The sequence below is a fragment of the Triturus cristatus genome, chromosome 4_2 (genome assembly GCF_964204655.1).
Source record: "Triturus cristatus chromosome 4_2, aTriCri1.1, whole genome shotgun sequence".
NCBI lineage: Eukaryota > Metazoa > Chordata > Amphibia > Caudata > Salamandridae > Triturus > Triturus cristatus.
The window spans coordinates 499,693,184-499,711,745 of record NC_140586.1 but is presented as its reverse complement, the minus strand read 5'-3'; the positions used below and the strand labels follow the sequence as shown (position 1 = coordinate 499,711,745).

Genomic DNA, 18,562 nt, shown 5'->3' with positions numbered 1-18,562 from the left:
ATTGTAGGAGCATATAAATATTTACATTCCTCCCATTGAACTGACTTTAACTCCTGATTTTTGTCATGCATTGAGGGAAGGAGGAGCTCAGCTCCCTCATACATCCCATAAGTCAAGAACATCGCAAAAGGCTTTTTACTTGCCACTTAAGTCATGGCAACAGCGCACTCACTCTGCCAGCCTGACAGATCTCCTTTCTGTCTAGCAGTCATATTAAGTTGGGATTGGGGCCAGGGAGTTCGCATATAGTGTCCACTATGTTGAATTCAGTGGCACTGTTGTTCTTTTTTTTTTTATTTCAACAAGTTTTATTACACATTTTAAAAAAAAAGAAACAGGAACACATTAGTAGTTCTGTAACAGGGTTTGCAACGCTCCATCAAATTACTATTGTCCATACAAATCTGTGCATACCCTACTCGTGTTAATATTCCAGAGAGAAAGGAAAATAGAAAGGAGCATGAGAGCTAAGGGGTGAAAGAAGAGATAGAAGACAGGCACGCGAGCGTTACAGTGCATAAACATTTCGTCTGACATTGGATCTGACCATTAGAGCCCGGGTACATTCTTGTTGGGGTGGTACTTAACTTGGGGTGCCAGAATGTGTCACCCCCGGCCCTCCACGTTTTCATGGGGGCTCAAAAGAGTCTAGAAATGTGTCCAGGGTCTCCCACATCCTTCTTGAGGCTGGTTACCAGGGTTCTTCTGGAGACAACCAACGAGTTTCTCTCCCTACTTTTGCAAGGCCCTCATACCCTTTCACATTTATGTGAGTCTATATGAGAATGCCGTCATATGATTACATGAATCTAGTACCAATATTAATACATCTGGAACAGGTAACTTTCCAAACTTGTTTAGAGCATAAGGCATGTATCCAATGATTGACACTCATCTCAGCAACACTTCCAGTACCTCAACATGAATGAATGAATAAATTACTTATAAGCGAAACGTTCACCTTACAGGTGTCTTGGCACTAAGGAAAGAAAAGTTTCTCAAGTGGCGAGAACTGCACAATAAACTATAAAAATTTGGAAGTAGACCCCAAGGTCAGTAGAAAAAGAAAGTTTTAAGTATTTTTGAAAGGACTGGTGCTCTGGAACGGAACGCAGACACAGTGAAAGTTGATTCCAGGCTTTATGCACTACACAGTTAAAAGAGTTTCCACAAAGTCAACTATACCTAACGCGTGAAGCCACTACCAATGGGTTGAAAGCAGAACGCAGCGTATGATTTGGGTAATATTTGGAAGTCCGTGCTTTAATCGCAAGAGCTTCCAAGTAATTTAAGGCTAGATGGACCATATGAAGGCATTACAAAAAAAATCCTTTGTTTCACTGATAGCCAGTGCTGTTGCCATATGGTTTCTGTGGTTTGGTGACATTTTGGCAGTCCTGTCACGAGTCTGACTGCTGAATTTGAATCAACTGCAACTTTACCAGAAGATATGTCAAAAAGTCCAATGTAGCATGCATTGGGATAGTCCAGTCTAGAGAGAACTGCAGCTACAGCCACCTTTAGCTAAAATCCCCTGAAGGTCTTTCACAAGATCTTCAATTGAAAAGTGAATGAAGCCCCCGCGGAGAACATCCAAGACTCTTAAGAGTTCTTTTTACAATTGGAAACCAAGGTTTATACTACATTAACCAGTATGGGGGGAGTTTCTAATCTGCCAGGCCATAGTTACACTCTCAAAGATGAGAATTTCTGTCTTGTTAGCATTCAGTTAGAGCCAATGTTTGATCTTCCATTGATGAACTGCCGATATCCAAGGATTACAAAGAGCTGTGACTGCCTCATCTGAGTGCTCAAAAGTAAAATGAAGCTGGGTTTCTTCATCATAAGATGAAAATTTCAATCTAGAGGATCATATGAGCTTCCTTAAGGGGCAAATATAGACATTAAAAAAAGGATGGGCGTTAGAAGTTTACCCTGTGGTGCCCCACAGCTTGTGTTCATGGACATAGATTTGAATGGATGCATGGCCAGGGTTTGACTCCTGTTGGACAGGAACTAAGAACAGGATGAGAGCAGTGTTTCTCACTCTGAGGTCTGATAACTGGCCAATTAAGATGAAATGTTTGCCTGTATCAAAGGCTGCAGAGAGATCTTGGAATAGCAGTTCCACCAGATGTCCTTTATCAGGTTTAACTCTAATGTCATTCAGGATTCTATGTCAGGACCCGGAGGTGAGGACCAGGCTTTATCTTTCTTCGTTTTATTACATAGCAGCAATGTTAAAACATAACATTACAACAGAAAAACTTCATTCCTATAAAGCTAGGGAAACACGAGGGCATATTTACAAGGGGCTATTGCCACCAAAAAGTCATTTTTTTGTTTGTTCTGTTGACGATAACCCCTTCTCCTTATTTACAAGGCAGCACTAAGCCACTTAACGCCGCCTTGTAAATAATGCCCCTATTTATGCAACACTTAGCATGAAAGGGGCGGGCAACGGGTGTTACAGTAGGCGTTCGGCCACAACACCAATTGCTTTTTGACACTGCCCCCCATTTACAAGGCTGGCGTAAATATGGGGCAGTGCCAAAAATAAGACCAGGGAAAACTTGGTCTGAACATGGCGCAATGAGGATAAATGATTAATTTCTTCTCGTTTTTGCTGTTTCTCTGTGTGCTGCATTCTGCAACACACATAGAAAGAGCAAATCGCTACTAGTGATTGTTCATGTGCAGCAAGGTGTCCCTTCCTACTGGTAAACAATAATTATAAATAGATGAGTTGCAACTTCTATATGTGCTGCAGTCTTCAGCACACATAAAAGTTGCAAATCGCCGTTATTGATTGTTTATGTGCAGAAAGGGACTCCTTCCTGCACATGAATAATCATTCCCTGCAATGCAGGCACCCTTGCCCTATGGTGCAAGGGTACCTGCATTGGCACTAGACAGCTACATTTTGTGCCAGTGCTGGGGGAAACGCAGGGGTGTGCCATATTATTGTAAATACGGCGCATCCCTGCATTTTCAGAATGTTGGATTGCTCTGTTACCAATTGTGGCATAACACAGCGCTCCACCATTCTGTTGTAAATATGCCCAATGAAAGTAAAAAAGTTCATCCAATGGGGATCCAGGACATGCCTTCATCCACTTTAGTCCCCTCTTTCTCTCCCTCTTTCTTCAATGTTCCACAGCCGTTTCACAAGTTGAGTACTGGGACTCCTATCCCTCAGTTTGTTCTTTGTGTAACTTATTGCCTGTACTAACTTGTATTATTTACAGCAGAGGCAGTGCTTCTGCCTCATAACAGCAGTTGTGGAAACACTTCCTCACTCCTTTCGTGCCTGCTTTCACAGTATTTGCTGCGAGGCTCTCCTCACAGCAGAGGCAGAGCATGCTCAGGTCCTCCATCTGCCATAGGGCGCATCCTGCCCTGCATTGTGCGCTTCAGCGCAAACTCTCTTTCTGGTCCCAGCAGAACAGAGTGTGCTTTCGGAATTGCCTGACTCTGGCAAGCCCCTCTGCACCCAGTGAACTTGCGAGCAAACCACCCGCCTGGCATCTGAGGCCCTGCCCTTCAGGATCCTTACTTTGATTTAGCGACGATCAAAAGAACCATTCTTTTGTCCACTCCTCACTCTTCAGGTTTCCTAAGCAGCCTCTTTTTGGTGGAGAAAGGGATGGGGGCCAGTGTCAAGTGATCAATCTCTGGGAATTCAACAAATGGCTGGTCTTCTGCCATTTCATGATGGAGGGCATCCATCTTCATCAAAATCTCCTGAGACCCAATGACTGGCTGGTATGATTGGATCTCAAAGATGGTTACCTGACGGTTGCAATCTTCCTGCCACATCGATGGTTCCTACAAATCCAATGGCATTGCCAGACCTTCGAGTTTAACTCCCTTCCATTCAGCCTCTCCTCAGCCCCCTGGTGTTTCACCAAGGCCCTCAAACCCATGGTCAATCACCTACGAGCATCTGGGAATCGCATGATAGTGTACCTGAACAAAATGCTCCTTATGGACTGACGTCCCTGTGCACTGGCTGCACACTTGGGGAGGACAGTGGATCTCCACCAATCCCTGGGATTCATAATCAACAGCAAAAAATCAGCCCTGGTTCCTTCTCGATCTCTCACCATCTTAGGCTTCATGATCAACTCTGTGGAAACCACTCAGAGTCTGACATCTAGGAAGTGACGAAAATTCAGCACGAAGTACGCAGCACGCTCTCCAAGTCGACAACCTCCCTCTGACATATTGCCAGAGTGGTCGGTCTTCTTTCATCTTTCATCCAGGCCATCTTCCCGGGCCCTCCTTATTTCCGTGTCCTCCAATGGTTGAAGGCCTCTCAGTTGCACTGCAGCCTCACATACTCCCAGTATGTCCCTCTATCAGAAGAGGCCATCGATGAGCTAAACTGGTGGCTCACGCACATGGAGGCCTGGAATGGGCACGCCATTTTCGGATCTCAGCCAGATCTAGTGATCAAATCAGACATCAACAGCACTGTTTGGGAACGTGTTGCGGGCATTTACCACAGGCAGTGAATGGTCCACCGTCGAACAGTCCCTCCATATCAGTTGCCTGGAAATGATGGCAGGCTCCTTCATGGTGAAGAGTTGGACCAAACAACAGGTGCAGTGTTACTCAGTCCAAAGCCCTTTCCTATCTGACCAAGGACTTTTGGTATTATTGCCTCTAACATCAGGTCTCTGTGACGGCGGAGAAACCTTCCAGGGTCGGTCAATCAGGTTGCAGATTGGCAATCACGTCATTTACTAGAAATGAGTATATGGAAGTTGCTTACGTCCATATTCCTAGCTCTCTTGGACTGGTTGGGCCCGTTCACGATTGACCTCTTTGCATCTCACCTCGATCACCAACTCCCACGATACTTCAGCTGGAGACCACATCCCAGCGCGGAGGCAACCAAAGCCTTCCTCCAGGACTGGTCAGTGGAGAAGGGCTATGCCTTCCCACCCTTTGCCATGATAATGAGGCTTGTGGCACAAGCACGCAGGCAGCCAGCAGATCTCGTGGTGGGGACCCTGAGGTAGAGGTCATAAGTATGGTGTCCATACTCTAGCTACAGTGGCGTAACAAAACGTGAGTCCCCCCCCTTCTTACTACACGGAGAGGCCCCCCTCCCTGGCCTCCCATCTAGAACATTTGCTGAGGGGGGCCTTGGAGCTCGGGGGCCCCTTGCACCACAGGGGCTGAGGGGGCCTATGTTACGCCACTGTCCAGCTTATGGTGTGAAGAATTACAGATCTAGATGGCAAGTCCCGGAATGTTCGAGAAGTGTGGCAGACCTCCCATCTTGTGGCTGGGTGGCAGGTATGGTCAAATGCTACCAATTGGCTTGATCTTGATGGTGGGGTTGATGCCAGCAACGGGATTTAGATCCCATGGGTGCAGATGTTGTCAACACACTAAGTTTTGGGGCATTACTGGCCTCAAAAGGAATGGCCGACAGATTGGTCAATGCTTTTCGGTAGACAATTTTGGCAGGACATGCCTTGGTGGTAGGCCTTCCAGTAGCGGTACACACCGTGGTCCAGAATTTGCTCTGGATCATCCGCTTGTCTCTTCCTTCAGAACCTTGATACTCGGTCCTTTGGGACGTCAATTAGGTTTTTAACCTTTTCATCTCATATCCCAGCAACAAGTATCTGTCACGTAAGCAACTGTCGGTCAAGTTGGCCATTCTTTTATAACTGATTTCTTACAGGAGGGTCTCAGATGTCAGGGGCTTAGATGTCACCGGGAGGACTTTTAGCCCAGATGGGGTCACCTTTCACGTCACCAGATTAACAAAGTGTAACTCACGCCTGATTTCATATCCGGGTTTTCCGTATTCCCCAAAACTGTGTCTGGTACGATGTATCAAGGCGTATGAGGTCTTGACTGAGGCTATTCACCTCATGGGGAGGGACAACTGCTCATTGCTCTTCGGAAACTGTTCAAGGTGGTCTCTTCCCCCTCCATTGCAAATGGATTCGTGGACCATGCAAGAGGTAGGCATTGACACAAAGTTATTCAGTGCACATGGTACCAGAGGGGCTATGGCTTCAAATGCCTTCACTCTTGGAGGTCGCTTGGAGGATATTTTGAATGTGGCAGACAGGTTTACGCATTTGACCTTTAAGAAGTTTTATTTCAACCCAGTTCCCAGCAGCATTATCCTTGCCTCCGGTTCATGACATAGAAATAAAAATGTTCCTCCCTAGCATGAAGGAAAGTTTCAATTCTATGAAGTACTCGGAGGCGAGGATTAGCCCACCCAATGTTACTTCATTGCCCACCCCAGCATGGTGGATCTGTATAAAAGATGTAAATAGACTGTTTACTGCTTCTGATGTACAAGGTTTTTCGTGTGTACATTTTTCTTCTGATTCGGAACACAAAGCCCTTTATTCAATTGCAATGTCATGATGTTCTTGGTATTGTTACCCCTTTATTTCATAACTGTGGAATAGAATAAATCTTGACCTGTTGTTTATTGCAGGCTCAGAATCTTCTAAACAGGAGTAAGATCCTCCAACCCCTGCTTTTGTAGCAGGAAGAAAGACCAAAAGAATGAGGGGGCTAGAGTGGATAAAGGCACATCCTGGATCCCGACTGGATTACTTTTTTTGCCTTCATGTTCCTATAGCTTTATGAGAAATTAAGATTTTCTGTTGCAATGTTGTGATTTAACATGACTGCTATGTAATAAAATGAAGAAAGATAAAGCCTAATCCTTGCCTCTGAGTCCTTAATAGAATTGAAACTTTCCTTTACACTAGCTTGGAAACATTTTCATTGTGACCAGTAAAGTTTCCTTCCCCATTCTGAGTTATATCCAGTAAATTATTTAGCTCAAAGTGATTAGAGAGTTTGCCACATATTTTCTCTAAGTTTGGCTATTGAAGGAGGGCAAATGGGTCTGTCATTAGTTTTAACTACAGGGTCAAAGCTAGGCTTTTTGATAGAGGCTTGACCACGCTATCTTTCCATTTGCTAAAGAGCTCACCAGTTTCAAATGATTGGTTTACCACTACAAGTGTAATGATATCCACCAGATCATGAAGTATATATGAAGGACAGGTGTCTTCTGGTGATCCAGATTTAATGGAGATCAATATTTGGGTAGTAAAATCTTCCTGAATGGTAGGCATGGTGAAAACAGTGGCATAGATACTAGCTTCTGATGGGAGATCCAGAGCTTCTGTCTCCAAACACATTTCCCTGCTGATATTATTGTTTAACAGTAGAATCTTGTTGACAGAACATGTTGCAAGTTTGTTGCAAAATTCTTGGGAAGCAGAGAGTGGCACATGTGCACTGAGGAGATGAACCTTTGTTAATCATCCTGAAAGGAGCTTGTGTGGAGTTGTGGTTAGTTAGGGCTCATCAGCCAAATATTGCTAGATTCCAGTAACAGTGTGCATGGACTCTTGTCTGGGCATACCTAACACACGTAGGGCAACACACTAAAGTATACAAATAAGTGATGGATGGAATGCTTGAAATAATGTCAGCCACTGGTAATTACCCATGCACTCTGTGTCACTGAAATCAACTATATCTGGCTGATGAGCCCTAACTGGGATGAAACCGGTCATGGGTTGCTTGCATTCCAATTCAGTGAGGACCTCGTTTGGACGTACGAGCTGGACTCTTCCCATTGGAGCTGGGAATCATTAATACAATAAGGCAATATCATTGGGATCAGCCTGTATGTATAGAAAGGCAGACCCCGAGAAAACATGTGGGCCATGTTCTTTCCCCCAGGGAAGAACATACATTTATAATTAAAATAAAGTTCCTCCAGTGGTGTCAGCCCGTGTCATGGGAGGACCGCCGCCCTGCCCCCCCCAATGTCGAACTACCATTTTGTTTCCCACTGGGGGTCACAATAACACACCCTTGGGGAAAAGACACATTTCCATATATTATATTAGTTCTCCAGCTGGCCCATATGCCGGGAGGGCTGACCCCACAAACAACACAGACATCCCTGGTGTCTAGTGCCTTCCTGCACATGGATCATGGCATGACCACAATCCGTGAGAGGAAAGCTGTTTGACAAAAGCATCACTGGAAAGGAGAGACTCACCCCTTTCCAACAAAGCCTCTCTCAAACGTGTGGAGGCATACTGTGGGCAAAAAACTCCACTAGTGTGCTAACAGAGCACTAACTTCCTCTGCATCCTGTGGCTCTGTGATGTCTGCACGCCTCGCAACACAATGGCATCATGACGCTGGGGCTGAAGTGGAAGTGATTTCACTTTGCCTCTGCCCTTGGGTCTTAAAATGAAGCCTCTGGTGCCACCAGAGTGCGGCAGGGAGTGTGAGAGTTGGCCGTTGGTTAATGCCCGCTCTCATGAAGTTAAAGATGAGGTTGATGAGGTAACAAACTTGATGTGAGAGTTGATTCACGCTTTGTGTCAAACCCACCACAACATCAAGTTGAGAAATTCTACACACTCATCATTTTGTGGCTGGTCGAACCAAAGATTAAAATCATCTTGCAGATTCTGAAAGGTTTAGCTTCAGGTTGGTATTACTTTTTTAATGCTAACCTGATGGTACTCCCGTTTTGGGATTCACAAACCAAAGCAAATCAATATTTGCATTGGTTTGTACGGAAAAGTGAAGCAAAGCAGCATGAAACGCTGCTTTGCATTACTTTGCGTTAAGAGGGTGTTACATGGGTGGTACATGGGTGTTCCCATGCACAACCAATGCTTTTTGATGCTATTTGCTATTCACTAACATTCGTGGAAAGGGTTTAGCGACAAAAATTAAGGCCGCTGAAAAGCAGGTGTTAAACAGAGAAATGTTTACATTTCTCCATGCCTTTTCAACTTTGTAAGCGTGCACTCGCTTTCATAGGACTTCCTGTTTGATTTAGTCGAAAAATTCCAAAAGCCTTAAATCCAAAATGGCTAGCCTCTTCTTCCATCAGAATGGTCTCTGGCTCCCCATATGTCACCCTTATTTAGATGATATCTCCCCCCTTGTCAAGTCCAAGGACTGTTTTTTCTCCTGCTGTTAACGGGATGGAAAGGCTCTGAGGACACTGTGAATAGATTAGTAGTGAGCACTACTTTCTGCCTTGGGACGTCCTCTTGGGTGTTTCTTGGGTTTAATGTTTTTGTCCTCAAACTTATGACTCAAATGTTATATGTCTCTTTTCTTTATATGTACATTGTTTAACTATCCATTTTCAATTGAAATGGCTCAATAATCGTTATTCTGTCTTCCTTGAAAGTGCTCTAAAATCATCTGGATTTTGTTTTACTAGGTAAAAAGTGAGAATAAATAAATAAAGCAGTGCTTCAGTGGCGGCCGGTAATTGTAGGAGGGAGGTGGCGGATGGGACACACGCACACACATACACACAACCATGCATTCACACATGCGCGCGCACACACACACATCTATTCACATCAGTAATTACTAAATATTCAAACATACACACATGCACCCACCAAACATTATAAAAATAAGAAATTACACTTACCTGCAGCTCTGCCTCGGCGGTCCCAGGAGGCTTAAAACTGCTGCCTTCCCTCATTGGTTGACCTAAGGTCAGCCAATAAAGGCAGGCAGCAGTCCCTACTTCATCATTGAGTGGAATGGGTTCAGTGAGACTGCTGGCCCCACCTCGCTCTGCAATGAAGTGATTGACACTCGACCCTGGGTGCTTCAGGGCTTAAAACTGAAGCGCCGTGGTGCGAAGCAATGAGTGACGCTTCCCATCGTCACTGTGTGTAGGGCTTCAGGGACCTTTGCTAAGCTGAGGACATCATGCCCACAGGAGCTGTGACATTTTCAGCCCAGCAAAGTTCAGCTCAGGCAGCCAGGAGCCTTCAGGTATAGTGCATGTCTAGCTCCTGGCTGCCTGACCTGAAGATAAACAGTGTCTGTCTGGCTGACCTTTGCTCAGCCTGACAGACAGTGTTCGTGAGGGGCAAAAGAGGAGGGAGCATGACCCCTCAGCCCCAATGGACTGGCCTCGGCTGGTCTGCTCACAGAAATGTCAAGCCAGAAGGTGTGCTCTTTGCCTGACTTACCCCCTAAGAGAACTGTAAAGCTTCAGAGAGGCTTAAGTGTTTTGTCTGATGCAGAAACTTACATTGCGCAATGTCCTAATGACATGCTCCAGCCTGGACATTTTCTGATTCATGGGAGATCATGGGACTATGACCTCCTCTTAGAATTTCTGGGCCAGATTTACAAACACTTTGAGCAAATTTGTGTCATTTATGTGACGCAAACTTAGTGCAAACTGCTTTTTTTTGGATTTGCTTTCCAGCGCAAAGCAGGCAAAGAAGTACAAAGTGCTGTTTTGCTTTAATCTGCATCAAGGGGACATTCCATGTGTGGTACATAGACGGGCCCATTCACCCACCCATGGTTTTTGTTGGAAAACCCTATCTACTAACAATAGTAGACAGGGTTTTGCCCCAAAAATTTATTTCTCCTAACTTTTCCTACTTTGCATGTGTGCTGCATTGTGCAGCACACATCCGAAGTGGGTCAAGTTTTAAAGTTAGTGTGAGCATAGTATTTTGTACTGGAAGGTTCCTCTTCCAGTCCTAAACCTATGCAAGACTCACACAGACACTTTTGCACTATGGTGCAAATGTGTGTATGTGAGGTGCTTGGCATCCTAGGGAGAGAGCAGATTATTGCCAAATCTTAGTATGTTCTTCCTCTTTCCATGTCATGCAATGCAGTACACTAACTTTGGTTGCTGTTCTGAGTTTGGTGACAGTTTGCTAACTCTGGGCATAGAGTCTTGAAGTTTTTGTGCTGGGGACAGCGATCTGTGCGGATCTTATCCTGTGTTAAACAATGAAGGAGTTTTTATGGGGAAATCTTAGGCTCCATATTGTGAAGTTTAATCCAGGCTTATTTGCTGTCCAAGGCATGAAGTAAGTACATTCTCACAAGTCCACTGTCTCCTTAAGTGACACCTACAAGAGTACAGCCTCAGCACCTCACCCACGAATCACGGACAATCTACGTTTTGGAACATGGTTCTCCAAAGTCGGTCCTGGAGGGCTGGATCCATGCCAGAGTTTAGCATATGCCCATTTAGATAAACGTTGTCTTAAAAATCTGGCATGGAGTCTGCCCTCCAGGACCGACTTTGGAGAACCCTGCTTAAGGGGATGGCATTCTTCAGCAAAGACATCTGATGTGGGACAGACCTCCTCATTAGTTGCTAAAAATAATAAAGAGAGCTTCCAATATGCTGGGTATTGCTACTGAGGTATTGAATTTTGTCCCTTTTATTTATTTTTAGCTAATTCATTTCTATCAGCACTGGCCTAGAAACAAATCTAGCTGGTTCTCCAGCCTCATATAGTCAAACTTTGTGAATAGAAAAGAGCATACATGCATAAATATGTAGAGGTATTTTGGGTCCGCCTCCTTTTTCATTCATTGGTCTGTTCAACTGTCTTTCAAATTTTGATTCTGTATTCCACAGCATACATGAGCAGGAGCTAAGCCCCTTAAGCCACTGGTTTGCTTGCAGTGTGAGCAGCTGTATTTTCCTTGATCAAATAGATACATTCACCTAGAAAGAAGTTTACTTCAGTTTCAGGACTGGTGAGCCAACACTGTACTTTGCCTATGGTTTTTCTTTCCATTCTTTTTACAACTAAAAACTGCTTCTATATGAGTTATAAGTATACCTGCCTGCTAGAAGCACCTTTACTTTTCATTTAAAATTATATCCAATGTTTTTTATTGCATTTTATTGTATTGTATTGTGTAACATTCATAAAATAAAGATGAGTCCTTGAGTTGCTGTGTTCCAGATGTAGGTTTATTCTCATCTTTATTCTCAGGAATCAATGTACAGGATACAAGCAAGAATGTGAATCAGTAAAGGCCCAGTTAAGATCCAGTTTAGCCCCACCGGGAGCAGCTGCCCTGCTGCTCAGCCTCAGATATAACTGGCAGTAGAATCAAACATACACAAAAGGAACTCTTAGGTGACATCACAGATGCAGGCTGAGGGGCATAGAACAAACACAGAAGAAGGACAGAGAAGGAGGAAAAGCAGGATGTAACACATTGGTATTTATATAGGAAGCATACTGACAACTCTAATTTCTTACTTTGTGGCGTATGCTTACACATTTTGGGCGTGTCTTCAAGTCACACTTACAAATTGAGAAATCCCTCGAGTGCATTAATTTAAATAATTCAAATAGCTCAGGTTGCCTAATCTGCGGCGGATGAGAGAAGTAGGGAGAAGGTTTTGGAAGAACTAGGGGGCATATTTTCAAGAAACGGCGTTAAAATTATCGCCGCATTAGCGGCAGAAAACTGCCGCTTAAGCGGCGAGAATGGGCTTGATAATATGCCCTTGAGAATTCCAATAGAAGTCCATGTTCTAGTCAACATGGGCTCTATTGGAATTCCCTGCGGCATATTATCAAGCCCATTATCGCAGCTTTAGCGCCAGTTTTCTACCGCTAAAGCAGCGATATTTTTAACGCCGTGCTTGATAATATGCCCCTAGACATGTCCAAAGCGAGGAGTCCATGTTGCCTTTCATAAAGTATTCTTTTGATTTAGAGTGTACTGGTGAGAAGCGGCATTCGCCACAGTGTCATTATAATTAGCCATCAGTGACAAGCATCTTTTATTATATTTTTTCTTTTTTAAATGGCACATTGTCTTTGTCTCTAATTCCTGTCATCTCATCAAAGGGTTGAAAACATTACGAATTAATCTCGTAATTCAACTTCCCTTTAATAAAGTGTCAGAAGGAATACGGTTGTTAAGACCGGAAATTGCTTTTCGCTGAAACAACATGCCAGGGACTTCAAACGTAAATATCATGGTTTGGTGTGCATCACTGGTAGGTCCTTTGGCATAATTTGAGTCTGTTTAAGCAAAGGGTTGCTTTATTCAATGAACTCATTGGTGCACAAAGTACCTATAAACAAGAGCTTAGTTTAATATTCAATCCAATTTTCATATACTCGTTCCTAAAGTAATCTGACGCTCACCTTATTTATTTTATTTTCTAATTGGGCGATGCTTTTCTCCAGTAAAATAGGTTTATTGATTTTAACTTGTACCTGATTTACGATTAGTTTACATTATTTACTCTACGCCTACACAGCGTGTATCAGCAGAGGATAACTGGTTGGTCAGTGTATGCCAAGTGAGCATTTGCAGGGGGGTCATGGCTCTCCCACTACAGGGTTTTGGCCCTGCTCTACACGTCCTTGTGGGGGAGCAGTCGCAAAGCGGGCTCCTCTCCCCCTCGCCCGCATCGTGGCCAGTGGGGTAGGAAGAGTGCCATGGACCCTAATGCAAGGAGGAACAAGCTTTTGCAATGCAATAGGTCCCGCATCTGTGAGAGCTAGAGGAGTTGTAAATGACGATGTCTCTTGCTGTGGTGTTTTGGTTTAGAGCGGAGTGAATGTATATGGTGTGGAGTTCGATTGTGTGGGTTGGATTAGAATTTTTAGCAGTGTAATTGTGTGGTGGGAAGAGGATTTATGTAGTGAAATTATGTTCCATGGTGTGCAGTGGAATTTTGTGGTTAGTAATTATGTGGTATTGAGTATACTGGAATTATGTAGACTGGGAATGTGTGTCATAGAGTAATTATGTGGAATGATATTTTGAATTGTAGAGAGGTATGTAGTGGAGTTTAATTATGTGGTGTGGTGTTGAATTCTGTGGAATTTTGTGGTGTGGATTGGATGTAGGTAGCGTGTTGTGTAAGTGTGTTGTTGAGTTGAACTGTATGGTTTGTAGTCGAATTATGTGTCGTGGAATGTAAATATGTACAGTTGAATTGTGTGGTGTGGAAGTTTGTGTCGTTGAGTGAAATTATGCGGATTGGAATTATGTGGCATGGTGTGGAGTGCATTTGTGTGGATTTTCTCGCCAAGTTTAAAAATGATGAAACATAATTACAAAGGAAGGTGACTTTTCAATACACGCAAATTCACAAAAATAAAACATGTTGCTTCCACCAAAAAATGTCAGAAACGCTGACATGTTTTGTCTGACTCTTAACACACCAATTTATGCAAACATAATGGTGTTGCAAAGTATGAGAGGCTCTTGCCAGTCTCATGTTCTCTGAAAGTGTTGCAATTTCCTTCAGAGGCCTAGGGAATGTACCAGTTGTGACTCCAGTGATTTGGGGTCAACAAGATATTGCCATATTAGTGGAGAAGTGCAAAGACTTGAGGCAACTAACCACTTAATAAACAACACAACAATTTCAGAATAAACTGAAAGAACCAAAGATATTTCTTTTCAGAAACATAAAACATAGTTTATTGTTGCAAATGAATACACTTAACAATAAATACTCACTCATACTACCTCACTCATGTCCTCATGCACTCACCACATCCCAAAAGTTTTTTTTAATAAAAACACAGTATTCTAAAAACAATCCAAAGATATTCAAAAATAGCTGATGTAATTTTTGCATGAGCTAATCATTTTTGAAAGTATAAGATAAAGATTAAAAAATCCAAAGATATTCCATTTGGACTGGAAAAACAAACAGCGTGGCATAGACTACGATGGTATCGATGGTTTCTACATGTGTTTCGGCACCTAAAGTGCCTTCATCAGGAAAAGCCACAACTTTAACAACTTGATATCTGTAAATGCAAAAAACCCAACAAACCAATGGATATGGTTCTTTAAAAACATGCTATAATCAATCTACAAGTCAGCCTTTTTTAGGCAGGCGACTAGCACGACGAGGTCCTTTGAGACCCAGGTATCAGTCAAGATATCCGGACAACTTCAATCGTGGCAATTAGCAACCGAACAACCAACAATTCTTAGTGACTCGGAACGCCCAATATTGGAGACTGTAAAGAGATACCCATCTTCAACTTGTCAGATAAACCTTTAGAACAATCTACCATTGCACTTTTATCTAAAGGACTTTCCTTTGTACCACACATGGGCAGTAACATTTTTGAAATATTTCAGGATATCATGGCTTTCTTCCGTAAAATACGTTTGAAGAAATTGTTTTAAGAAACCTCATCGTAGTCTGTTCCACGCTGTTTGTTTTTTCAGTCCTAATGCAATATCTTTGGATTTTTAAAATCTTTGTCTTATACTTGTTTGAAGTAATCAAATTATTTTTGGAACAAAATTGATTAGATCCTGCAAAAAATACCATCAGCTAGTTTTGAATATCTTTCGATTGATTTTCGAATACTGTGTTTTTATTTTTAAAAAACTTTTGGATGTTGTGTGTGCATGTGGACATGAGTGAGGTAGTATGAATGAGTATTTATTGTAAAGTGTATTCATTTGCAACAATAAACTATGGTTTGTATTTTTGAAAACAATTATCTTTGGTTCTTTCAGTTTATTCTGCAATTGTTGTGTTGATTAATAAGTGGCTAGTTGCCGTAAGTCTTTGCACTTAATGATTGATCCCTGCCTTAATGAACTCTCATTCTATTATCAGGGTGCCTCTTGCTCTTTACACTGCATATTAGTGGAGAAAACATGAAGGAAGAAGGGAGTAGTGACCAGAGGAAAAACAATAAACCAATGCACTAAGGCAGCTGTAATTTACAGGTAAGGGAAGGGGCAGCATATAGAGTAGATACAGGGTGATGAGGAACAACTGAGGATAGGGAGGGGTACACGGGCACAGAAACATGAACCCACACCACTGTCACAATGTGATAGTAGTGAAGGGTGGGGAAAACTTGGGCACAGGGTGTAACTTTGTTGGATGGTGGCAAGCATATTAGGAGTGGCAGAGGGGACAGAGGCAGACATAAATGAACAACCCATGTCTGTCAACGCAGGGAAGGACAGTCTAAGCAGAAATTGGTGGGAAGCTGGGGAGGTGCAGGAAGAGGTAGAAAGTCAAAGAGTGGGCTTGTTTTAGCTGAAAGCGTTGTTTGTTCTCACGGCTATATGTTATGTGCTATATTTGGATGCACCAATATAAAACCTTTCAGCCAACAGTAAGGCCCGCGCTACCTTTGCCACTCTTAAATTCATCATGTATGATCATTAGTTCAAAATATGGAACAAAAACCTACGTTTACATTGATAAACATAATACAGTACACACAATAGCAGTTCTTTATTAACATTCATGACCACTAAAACCTTACAAATTAAAAACAGAAAATAAATCAGGGCATAGCTACGTGTACATTAATAATGAAAGAGACACTCATAGAGGCTAAAATGCAAACAAGTGAAAACATACTAACAGTTCTCTAAGCAGTTTTTAAAGGAAACACTGGAAACACTGGATAGCTCTTCACCACCTGTGTAGCTGAACTCTGTTTATAACACAGTTGACTTCTAAGGCTCTTCTGCATTAAAGTTTAAAGGCTCACTTACAAAAGGACTTTGTTTGAAAGAGTAGGATAAGCAAAGTAATTGCTTGCATCAAAAATAACCAGAATTCCACTACCCAACAGCAGCAGTGCATTTTTACTGTACTGCAATGCACATGGAGTTTCATATATACTTTACATAACCTGCTACTCAGCAGCGCAGTTTGAAAGTGATTGGTACATCATGTTATCTTACAACTTTTAACCAATAGACTCAAAACTGACATGTCTACCGCATGCAATTCTAAATTATATTTGCTAGCAAGGGAAAGACAGGCTTCGCCCTCGGCTCAAGGTGAAAAAGTGAAGTTGTATAGTCCTCCTTCCCGCCGTGCCTAGACACCTCCGGGTATTAGCGCGCGTTATAAATATAAATTTCATTTAATTTAATTTCAGGATAACTTTGTATATCATTGGTCACCTTTCAAAGTACCTTAAATTAATATCGACGTTGTTTTCCTTAGGAGAAAAATATAAATTACTGTGATTTTGGCTATCTGCATTCACAGAATACTTTTTTCTTTCTGGGAAGCTCTGTTATAGTGTGAATATGTTTTCATTTTGAAGCTGCTGAACATGAGGGAGTAACTTAGACTCTAGCAGTGTGCTTTCATCTGATAACGGGAAGGCAGAAAGCAATCAAAGCAATCAATTAAAACTGCAGTGGGCATGAAACAATTAAAACAGGGACGGGCTTGGCAAACACGGCGTGGAAGCTGGAGCCCGGTAACTGACTGCAAGGGAGGAGGGAGGGGGACTGAGATCAGAGAGAGTGGGGTGGAGAAGCAGGGAAAGGGACACAGCAAGGAAAGCATAACCAGTGTGGCGCGCGCTGATGGAGCTCATACCTCGAGTTGTTCAAGGAGACCAGAGCCAATCCATGGCTGGGGCAGCAGTGATGAGAAGGGCAGGCACAGACAGCAGTGCCCCCTGCTCTGAGGCAAGCAGCACAGCCCTCTGTCTCGTCCGCCTGCCGGCTCTGCTCTGGAGTCGGGAAAACAACCTAACAGTGAAAGCGAAACCAGTGCGGCGCTCGTGAAATGGGTGCCGCGCTGATAAATAATAACAGTCCATAAATAATGTATGTCCACAATTGTTAAAAAATACATAAACAACCAAAAACGGCAGCAGCTATACTGAAATGAAAGCACGCCGTGTCACACACTTGTATAAATTAAATAAATAAGTAGTTCCTAACAAACATATAAGATTTAGGAGTGTAAGTAAACCCTAATTGGCCGGTACTCCTAGCATAAAACCGGAAATGATCTATCGGAGTGTTAACCAATAAAAAGCCAGGAAATTAAAGGGATGTAGGAGTGAACCAATTGCAAGCAGCAGGCTGGATTCCACTCGATGGAGTAATTACAGCAGGTCTTGCAGACAGCGCTTACGCGCTGATGCTCAACCTAAAAAGGGGCCGCTGTTTGAACTGTGGAATACAGCAATAAACAGGGATCAATGGGCCCCTCAGGGCCCACCAATGGAAGCTTCACCCTTAATGGTGACAGTGTCATTGTTGAGAAGCGTTGCAGGAATGAAGAAAAAAAACAGGAGTAACGATGAAGTTCTTTACTGGAAAGCACAACCTGGCATCCGACCACCTGAACGACCCAGCTGCAACTGTCGATCGTGGAGTGCTGTCAACCTTTCATTCTAGGAACGAGAAGAGGAACGTGGTGAGCATGAACGCGTCAACTCAGGTAAGAAACCATAAAAGAAAAGGGTAAGTAACTTCACAACACATCCTCTCCCTTAGAACAACAGAAAAGAAAACAGGAGAAGAAATAAACATAGGAAAACAGAAAATAAGAGAAGAATAGAGAAACCAAAAAAAAAAACAAGATGAAAAGTTCGACATCTAATATAATCCTGAAGATACACAGGTGGTCTGCGACTTCTGGCAGACAACTCAACATCAGGAGAATGATAAAAAGTTCAAAATCTAACATATTCCTGAAGATACACAGGTGGTCTGCGACTTCTGGCAGACAACTCAACATCAGGAGAATGAGACCTACCTACAGGACCCTCTTCCCTAACTCCTTGGGAAAAAGACAACAAATCAGAAGAACATGAATCATTTTCAACAACATTATCAGGGATGAAAATGGCCCCCGAGCAACCTCCATCATCTGTAGAACACTTGGAAATAGATCCACCCTCTGGTACAGGGCTACTCTGCGTAGGTTCCAACGTTCACCTCCTTCAATCAC

The 18,562-nt window shown here is 43.0% G+C and overlaps 1 long non-coding RNA gene across 1 annotated transcript in view; it reads right to left on the bottom strand.

The window, feature by feature from the left end:
• LOC146834608 (uncharacterized) overlaps positions 1 to 17,316 on the bottom strand; it is a 188,516-nt gene extending 171,200 nt beyond the window's left edge. The window contains exon 1 of the long non-coding RNA XR_014960315.1: positions 17,195 to 17,316. This is a non-coding gene — a long non-coding RNA (uncharacterized LOC146834608). The remainder of the gene's footprint in view (positions 1 to 17,194) is intronic.
• Between the last annotated feature and the right edge of the window lie 1,246 nt (positions 17,317 to 18,562).